The sequence below is a fragment of the Rhagoletis pomonella genome, unplaced genomic scaffold (assembly GCF_013731165.1).
Source record: "Rhagoletis pomonella isolate Grant_MI unplaced genomic scaffold, Rhpom_1.0 Rhpom_scaffold_00005, whole genome shotgun sequence".
NCBI classification, from domain to species: Eukaryota; Metazoa; Arthropoda; class Insecta; order Diptera; family Tephritidae; genus Rhagoletis; species Rhagoletis pomonella.
The window spans coordinates 66,873,689-66,883,197 of NW_023458559.1; positions in this window are offsets into that span (position 1 = coordinate 66,873,689).

The following is a 9,509-nucleotide window of genomic DNA, read 5'->3' on the forward strand; positions in this document are numbered from 1 at the left end:
AAAAAAAAATGATTTTTTGTTTTTTGAATCACTGAGCGTTATTTATGGTGGTTAGATGAGTAAGGATAGTGAATAGTGTTCTCATGTTTGGTACATACATACATATGAGGAAACGAAGCAACAAATGTATGTATGTATGTGAGTGAGAGCCATAGGCAAAATAAAAATTACCATATGTTCATATCGTCACCTGAGTGGAAGATCGACCTATCTCGGCAGTCAGTTCGAAAACGAAACGAATCTCAGAAATCGGTTCAAAAATGCCCTCTCTCAGCTGAAAGTACATTAAAAATGTGCTGAGTTAGGGGGTTTTTCGATCCGCTGCCGAGGTAGGGCGTTATTCAACCAAATTCTGAGATATGACGTTTTCCAAAGAATTCTGAAATAGGCCGTTCTTGAAAAGTTTTCTGAGATGGGGCGTTTTCGAATTGGCTCCCGAGATGGGCCGATCATGCACTCAGGTATCGATATGTCCTGAATATGAGCGAAATTGAGCCATAAACACGACTTTTGCAACTAACTCGACTACAGCTCACAGTGCTTCGAAGTTTCGGCAATATCGGTACAAGGACATGATTACCTTCCAGAATAAATCGAAAATGTGTAGCTCTGTGTAAAATTATGTGCTTAAGCTCCGGAGAAAATTTCGTTTTGTTTGGTGCAAGGACATAACTACTCCCCATATATCCTTTTTCTAAAAAGCTAAATTTTAGTTACATTTATGATCAGAATGTACTAAAATCTAATAATAACTTATAAAGTTAAACTTTTTAACTCTTTGGAAAAGTTTGTTTCATTTAGTATCAGGAAATGACTAACTCCCTTATGATTTCAGTTATTAGAAAAAAATATAATTTAATATTTGCTGTAAAAAGGATAATATATAAGAATTTTTCTAAATTCGCTCAATAAATAAGATAACTTATTTAAATTTTTTTTTGTAGACCTAAGTGATGATAGTTCCGGATCCGACATTAATAACAAATGAGCCATTAAATCTCTCGTCGTTTTTCTTGTACGGGAAAATCGCACATTCCTTATATTTTTAGGACTGATTTCTAAGGCTTCTTCGGACAAACACTATGAGGTTGTTCACACTTGCCTGGTTATCAGGTTATCTGGTTAAAATTATTATTGTGTAGTGTATTTTATTGCTGTAAACTGAATAAAAAATAACCACATAACCTGATAACGAGGTAAGTGTGAACAACCTAAATGTGGTTGTTCACGCTTGCCTGGTTATCTGGTTAAAAATAATATTTCTGTAGTGTACCAGATAACCTGATAACCAGGCCAGCGTCAAGAACCACAGTATAATAAATAATAAAATTCTTAAAACGTTTTTTAATTTCTTATTACCTATGGGCAAGTTGAAGTATTCCAAAACATCACACCCATGTAACTACTAAATCCTTACGAACCATAAGTAGGAGTTTCTAGTAATATTTAGCAGCTTCTTAAACTTTCTAACATTAACTGGGCTTCCGCAGGATAAAGCTGTTATTATTATGCCAAAATTATCAATCAGACGTCTATCAATCCCCGTAATTTCGTTTTGATTTTTTTTTGTTTTTTGACGCGAGATTTTCATTATATTTGTTAATATTTTTCGTATAATTAAAAAAATTTTATGTTTTAAAGAATACTAAATTTCCAATTTATTTATTTATTTATTTAAGGGGGAACAGTGGTTGTACATGTAAGACAATAATCTTTTAATAGTACATGAACTTAATTAAGTAACATATTATTGAATTGAACTAAAACTAAAATTAAGTGAGCTTACAACTAAAAAGAAGAATCACTTATATGTGATTTTTTATTTTTTATTTTATTTTATTTTTTTTCCGACACAAAATTTTAAATTTGTTTTCCTACGAGTTGTTAGTTCTCCTAACAAAGTATCTAAATGAGAAATAAAAATTCGCCTACTTTTTAATTACATATGTTTTTAATTTTGTTAAAATTTGTAAAAAATTAGGGTTTCCAATTTTTTTGCTATTTTTTGTCGCTATTTAATAAAAGGTATACACTAAATCAAAACTGGGTTAATTTTTTATAGTATTACAAAGATAAATTTAATACTTAAATTTTTTTAAATTTTGGTAATACCATAAACTTAGCTCTTTTTAACTTTTCCTGAAACTTAAGAAATATGGCTTAAAAAATATTCTATTAAATTACTTCAAAATGTACCAAAATAAAAAATAAAAATTATGTACTCTTAAATATTTTTTATTTCACTCTACCGAACTTTAGCAATTTTGGGAATTCCAATAAGAACATCTGAAAAGTTTTCGATAGCACAAACAACTTTTCCATAAAAAACATGAACCAAGAATTATTTTGGTTTTTTGTACGTAGTGTAGTAAACAAAACTATTAAGTTTCAAAGTAATACACTAAAAACTGAATTTAAATTTTTTTTTGTAACACAGTTGAAGTCGCTTTTTTCAACAGTTGTACCTCAGAAGTTTTCTGACTTTAGCGCCCTCTGCTGTTAGCAAATCTATTAAAGGTACTATGTTAGCTTTACAAAAATGTATATTACTTAAATATTCTAAGCACTTTATTTTATTTTAATTTTGTCTATGGCACAAAGCCTAGTGCAGCGGCTCCTGGCGGTTCAGTTCCCAATTAAGTTGTGTCTTAACGAATGCCCATTTACGAAATTTACTAGATTATAAAACCTAAATTCATACTACCTAACATCTACCAAAGCTTTGTTCTCATTAATTACTTAAATTATGAATAACTAGCTTGTGCAAACCTAAAAAATTGCTAACTAAGTGATTTCTTGCGCACTGTTAATTGAAATGCCAAATTTGGCAACACATTTATTCCGAGTTCAGCTGCGCAATCTTTGCAGTCTTTCAAAAGTTAATTGTGTATATAAGCAGAAAATTTAACAAACTTTTCGCATTCACTGCGTGCAATTCGTGCGCGCAGCCGTTTTTTTTTTGTTTCGCACAGAAATTCCTTTCACTTTTAGCACATTTAAACGGTATTATCGAAAAAAATCCTCCATTCCATTGCATACAATCTGTGGACTCAGCGTCTTAACGACTTCTTGCTTCACGCCTAAAGCAAAGTCAGCAACGGTGCTGTGTGGCGCTGATTGTGAGTTGAGTGAAGCAGACAATGCTGTCGTTGTCGAAAATGAGAAACGCATTACTAAAGGAGCACACATACATACATACACGCCCTGTCGGAAAAGCATACAGTCTCAAAAATTTGACAAACTACTTTTGAAGTTTTTTAAGTCAAATGCATTTGAAAGTAGTTTAAATAATAGTAAAGTCGGACTATTGACTCGCTCATTGTAATTTAAACTAAACATTAAAAAAGCCTGTCTGGTTATAACTGAGTGTGCAGAGGTGCTTGCTGTTATTTGTTAGCTTCCGGGTTCGAATGCCATGAGATAATAATAAAAGTTATTGTTTTGTGTTTTCGAACTAGGGAAACGCATATGCGAAGTGCAGAACGAAAGCGTTTTCAAACGAAAAATACTAATTTTGAAATTCTTTAACCAAATGCATTTTGAAGTCGTTAAAATTATATGCAGAGTCGGATAATTGACTTGTTCCTAGGATATCGCCATCTTAATAAAGTCAGTTTCTTACAAGAAAAAATAAGGAATTTCCACTAGTAGTTTATAAAAAAGCACCTATCAAATTTCTTTTAAAGTAATTGACTTTCCTATGGGGTATATCCATACCAGCTGATATTTATGTATACTATAATTATGCCTGCATATATTTGTATGCTTTGCTGTTCAGTTTTTGCAGTTCGTTTCCTCTTCGATGTATATATGTAAATGCTTTTGGATGTGCTTCGCAAAATGGTTTCAATTTCAGTTTTCCCTCTACAGAAAAGCGTTGAGAAAGTAAATTCCGAAAAAGAAAGCAAAAATTATATAAGATGGCAAAAAAGTGAAAAAGGATAATAAGAAGTGTGGTAAGCCAAAAAGCTGACTATCAGCCAACGTAGTAGATTGTGACGGCAGCCGCAGCAGCGTAACGCTTGGGGCTCAAGCTTGAATGTAATTTGTAATTTAATATGTGAAAATGATTACAGTTTTTCTTTCTTCTTTCCTGTAAGTTTACGTACTGAGCACTTAAAAGACATGAAAAGCTGTAAGCTTCAATACTCTTGCATTGTAATTTTTACGAAATCGACTTCCTTTATAATTTTTAGTTATTTATTGTAATTCCTGCACTTTTCTAGTATAAAATTGTATTGACTAACTCCGAGAGCAAATAAAAAGTTGTCCGAACACGAACGGTGAACGCGCCTTAATGAACAAAAAATGCGCATCTGAATAGAATACTGAGGACGGATTCGTGCAGTCCAAATATTTATAAGCTTAGAATTCTGCTTGAGCGGTCATAGAGCCTCATTAGGAAAAGCAAGCTACTGTAACAGGAAGTCAAAAGGTAACAGATAAAACGAAAATCGTTTCCGGAAAGAGCAACCAGTGGATCCAAAACTCTCCATAACCTCATCAACTATGATATAAGATTATTCACATGCTTCCTTGATACTAGCGGCTTCAGAGTAGTTAAATCACATTTTACCAGTACAGGCTATGGGCCAAGAACAAGAAAGATCAGAGAATATAGTGTGTCACTAAAAAGATCTTACTAGACTTAATGCTCACGAGTTTTCTCATTTTTAGGTGCATCAGCGAAGTTGTAGATTTGATATGTTCAAGCTAGTTAGCTCTGTGAAGTCAGGCAGCCCGCGTCTCATTCATTGGCTGGGACATTTCATCTCCTCATGATAGAGCCACTAAAAGTAATATTGGATTGTAGCTTGGATTTCGAGACCTGGCCTAGCCGATACCTATACCTAGCTTCAGCGTCTGGAGTGTTTCTGATCGCAGGAACAGGTAGCCAGAAGTACTCTACTAAATTTTGATAGAGAGAGATTTGGCTAATTTGGCGTGTTTCCATAAAAAGGGATGCTTTTATAGAGAGTCTAGTCAAGGCATTTGAGAAGATCTTAGAGTTTCACCTTCGATACCTCTGCCAGACTAGTGAAAAAGCGTGATCCGTGGTGTTTGAGACGACTCGACTATAGGCTGGACATCGAGACAGAGAGTATAAAGTGATTACTCGACATTCTCATCCTGGCAGTTTCTGCATTGCGAAATCGTTGGTATTTCTATGTATGCAAAGAGTAGCGTTGAGAAAAGCAAGTGGAGTCAACCACATTTCTGTGAACTCTCTGATCTCACTACTGTGGATCGTATTTCCCTCGAAGTAGCTGGGATATCGACGAAGATCGTGAGTTTTTTGGCTGAAACCGCGCTATTTAGTAGAAAACTAACTGCCTTATAAATATCATAAATCTGCAGATCCTTGGAACAGAGATAGCCGTAGATTCCCTGCTCCATCTTTGAACCATCACTGTAGATGGATACACGAACATCTGCTACTTGAAGCCGAACATCTGGGCGGAAACTATATATGTATTCTTGTATTGAAAGCCTATACCGGCGTAATATGGTCAGTGATTCTAGGTAATTCTTGATTTCATTAAGTCTTCCTCTTTTTTGTTTCTTTGCCTGTTCCAAGCTGACTGGTTACCACATGTTGGTTTCCATAAGTTTGAGGGTCCCTCCTGAGGTACATTACTCACCATTTGCGATATGCCGAGGCATGCACGTTCCTTATTATTTTCTTGTTCTTCCATTTGTACAGAGCTTTCCACCCGGCTTGGGGTAATAATCCGTCTGATGGCTGTTTATATCCTACTATGCATGATACAAAAAAGAAGGTAGTTTCAATAAACAACTTTTGAAGGATAATAAAATTTTTTGAAGTGTTATAAATTGTGAGTTTTCTCAACGGCCTTGCCACTTTGATAATATTCAAACAATAAATCGGAGTATTTTCTTTCCCACATTTATACCAATCTAATAATATTTCAAATCAAAAATCATTATCAGTGCTTGGCATTTTTTTTACTTACGTGGTTCGCACCTTTTTTATTAAAAATATATAAAATATGTAATGTTAAAGGAGACTTCATTGAAATTGTTCTTTTTATTTCATAATATACATCACGAGAGCATTATGTTGTTATTTTTTCATTGTCTTATTTCAAATGAAATCTAATTCTAAAGAATGCTCTTTCCAAATAAATCTTTTTATAATCGCCAGTTCCATGTGAATAAATTGTTCTCATAACTTAACATGCAAAACAAAAACAAATTGGAAAAAAATATTTTTTTGTTTTGCTTTATTATTTTGGGAATATTTGTTCACATGAAATTCGTGATTCGTGATGAAATTCGTGAAAATTTGCTTTTAATTTTCTCGTCAGATTTTGCAAAAAATTAGGCTTTGTGGTTAGCGTATCAGCATTAACTTCAACAAATTTCGAATTTAAATTGTCCAATGTACCTATGCCAAAAACTTGAATTCGGCTGCGCAGACCGCCCTCCGATAAGCAATTAGCATAAGTATAATTTTGATCACTTTCTTCACGAATGAATAAATAAAGTATTGCAATATGGGTGCCAGTCGAAAGAGGTATTAGAAAGCTTTGTTTCGAAAATATTTTTAAAGGGGTTTGCCACCTGTTTTAAATTCAAACTAAAACACCTGTTTAAAAGTCTAATTAAAATTAATCAGCTACTTAAATGAAATATGTGAATATGGATGTAAAGGAAACAGGCTAAAAAAATCTTTATTTCGAAAATATTTTGCAGAGTTGCAACCTTTCTAAACGTTGTATTCAATTTAGTGAAATATTGCGAAATGGATTTCAGATGAAAGGTGTTTAAGAAAACTTTATCACGAAAGCAGTTTTGAATACGGTGAGAGTCCCCATTGATTTTCCAAAATCCCTTTTGTAGTTGCAGTAGTCCAAAGACTAAAATTTCTGCGGCTTTGGGGAGGTATACGAAGCATATTTTAGACGGAAGTTTAAGCCATTAGCGTGCGTACAGCGATAAACCTAACTATAACCAGAAGTGATAGCCACCCAAATTAGAGGCTAAGTCCACAAGATTTCCCTGCTGTGAGTACTAAACCAAACGAGTAAGGAGGGAAATGACTTTCCTGACAGAAAAGTAGCAGAGTCATATCTGAGACTTTGGCCCACCATTTAAAAAGTACTAACGAAGCAGTTAAGAGTATGGAGAGAACAACACTGGCAGTGATCTCTAGGCCTTTGTCACGAGAAATGCCTACTGGTGGGGTCATACTTCAGATGAAGAAGAAACTAAGAATTATAAAAGTTAGTCTTAAAAGGTACTGCTGGTTGAGAGGTTATTTGTACAAAATGGGTATTGGTCGAATGAGTTTAGCCGCTTATACATATGACTCGATTAGCAAATTATCAACGCATTTACTTCCGAAATTCGATACTATGGGCCTACGATGTGAGAAGGTTTTACTACGAGCTGAGAGTGTTCGCCTAATTTGATCACACATTTCAACCCTAACCACAGAAATGCTTCTCAGCTTTCTCGGCGCTGTGGGCATACAATTAGTCTTGTCAATAGCAGAGGTAACAATTATAATCTCTCTAACTTTCGCCGGCTGCTCTAGAAGTGTTTGAAGTTTCCACGGCACTTCCTTGAAACGAGAAAATTCTGGTTTTAAGTGCCAAGGATTTATTTGAAAAGCCATATCTATCTCTTAAAGTACAAGTAGTTCGAAATCATCATAATCAAAATCTGCTGAACTTGACCTTCTTTGATAGCGATGAACAGCGTGACCGGAAGCTGTATTTAAAGGCGAAGTGACGATAGTTGATTTCAATAACTTTTGTTGATCTAAAAACGTCGCAAGTTTCACCAAAAATTTCAATTAATATTACAAACGCTGCAAGGGCAAAGTTTTTCGCGAGTCTTTCTTTGCACTTTTGTAAGTTACTAGGATTTTTTTCAATTAATTTTGCATTTTAGCTGTCCTTGCAAAAAGGCAGCGACAGCAGCGGCAAATCGTGTCGGAAAATCTTAATAAAATCAATGAAGTGTGTAATGAAATGCAGTTAGGAGCAGCGGAATAGGCAATCGAATGTACGCCGCGGTAGCCAAGTGAGCAGCTTACCAAGCAGCATGGAAAGCATTTTGTTGTTTTACGAACAAGGCTGATGGAGATGAGCTGGGCAGCAAGCTACAGCAAGTGAATGTCAAAAAAGCAAACACCAAGAAAAGTTGTAGTTGGCAGCAGGCGCGCTGACCAGCTGTTGGTCGCACTGAGGCTTAAACTGCATTGCAATTTTTCGCAGCGGGTGATGCATGGCAAACAATTGACCTGTGAATGGACGAAGCGCCGTTGCGCGCCGCATTCCATTCATTGTCCTTGGCTGGCGTGGATTCGTACAGAATTGGCGGTGCTTTGCAGCTCTATATCTGCGGCGCTCTAGGATTTAAATGCTATCGTTTGGTTGCATGTGCACTTAACAATACAATAGGGGCGTTAGGCCGCAAGTGCAAAAACGAATGGCTGAATGAATAAACGATTAAATGAATGCAGCTCCACGCTCTCTATTGCACACATCAACCAGCACAAAAGGAAATGTCTGAACGTATGCAGGCAGCAAAAGCGCACGCTATGTTTTTGCCTACTGTGCGCCTCTGCTGAACTGTGGATAATGGCGAATTTTTGAAAACTGATTAAGCACTTATAATTGGACAAAACGACTGGGTAAAGTCGAATGCAACACCAACAGCTGCCGGCACTGCGGAGCAAATAGGCGTTTTTGGGTTGGTAGCAGCATTGACATTTTTTTCGGCTGCAAAGTCTCAAGTGCAGCAAAATGTATGTTTGGAAAGTTAAAAGGCGTAAATTTACAAGAACACTAAACATGCGACACTTCGTTGCCACTTAAGGCAAGTGTGAGTGACTTTTAGTTAGTGGTGCTAGTCGCTGGGAGTAATGCATGGGTGTGCATAAAGTGCTGAACACATTGAAAACGACGAGCTACGGGCAACAGCTTTCAATTTGTTATCGTCATTATTTATACGCTTTGTCGATGGCGACATGAATTTTTTGAACACGGCAGCGACATCATGAATTTGTATGAGTTTGACACAAAAGAAGAGGAAGAACCTTATATGTCGCTGGAAAAATAGAAATAGATCTAATCTGGCCCTGGCCCTGGCGTAGCCTTGTCGTCGCCAAAATATTTATCTACATAAACGTGACAGCTGTGGTCCCTAGCTGGGATATACATATGTATGTGGCAATACTTAATCGTTCTATGTGGTTGTATGTTCTAAATAATTATTTTTTTTTTTAACAGAAAAATACGGGTAAACTTTTTTCCATTTAGAAAAATCCTAGGGGGTGACTTAAACTTTTTCCCCCGTGCATGTATCTTTAGACCACCCTAATGTACATACATACTATGTCTAGGTCAGTAAGCTTTCCATTATTAGCTTAGTAGGGAGCTGTTACCCAACGAATTAATCGACTGAGTGAGAAAATAGCTGGCACAGTAATTCCATTGCGAGTCTTTTGACAAAACCGTTTGCTTTTTGTAGGCTTC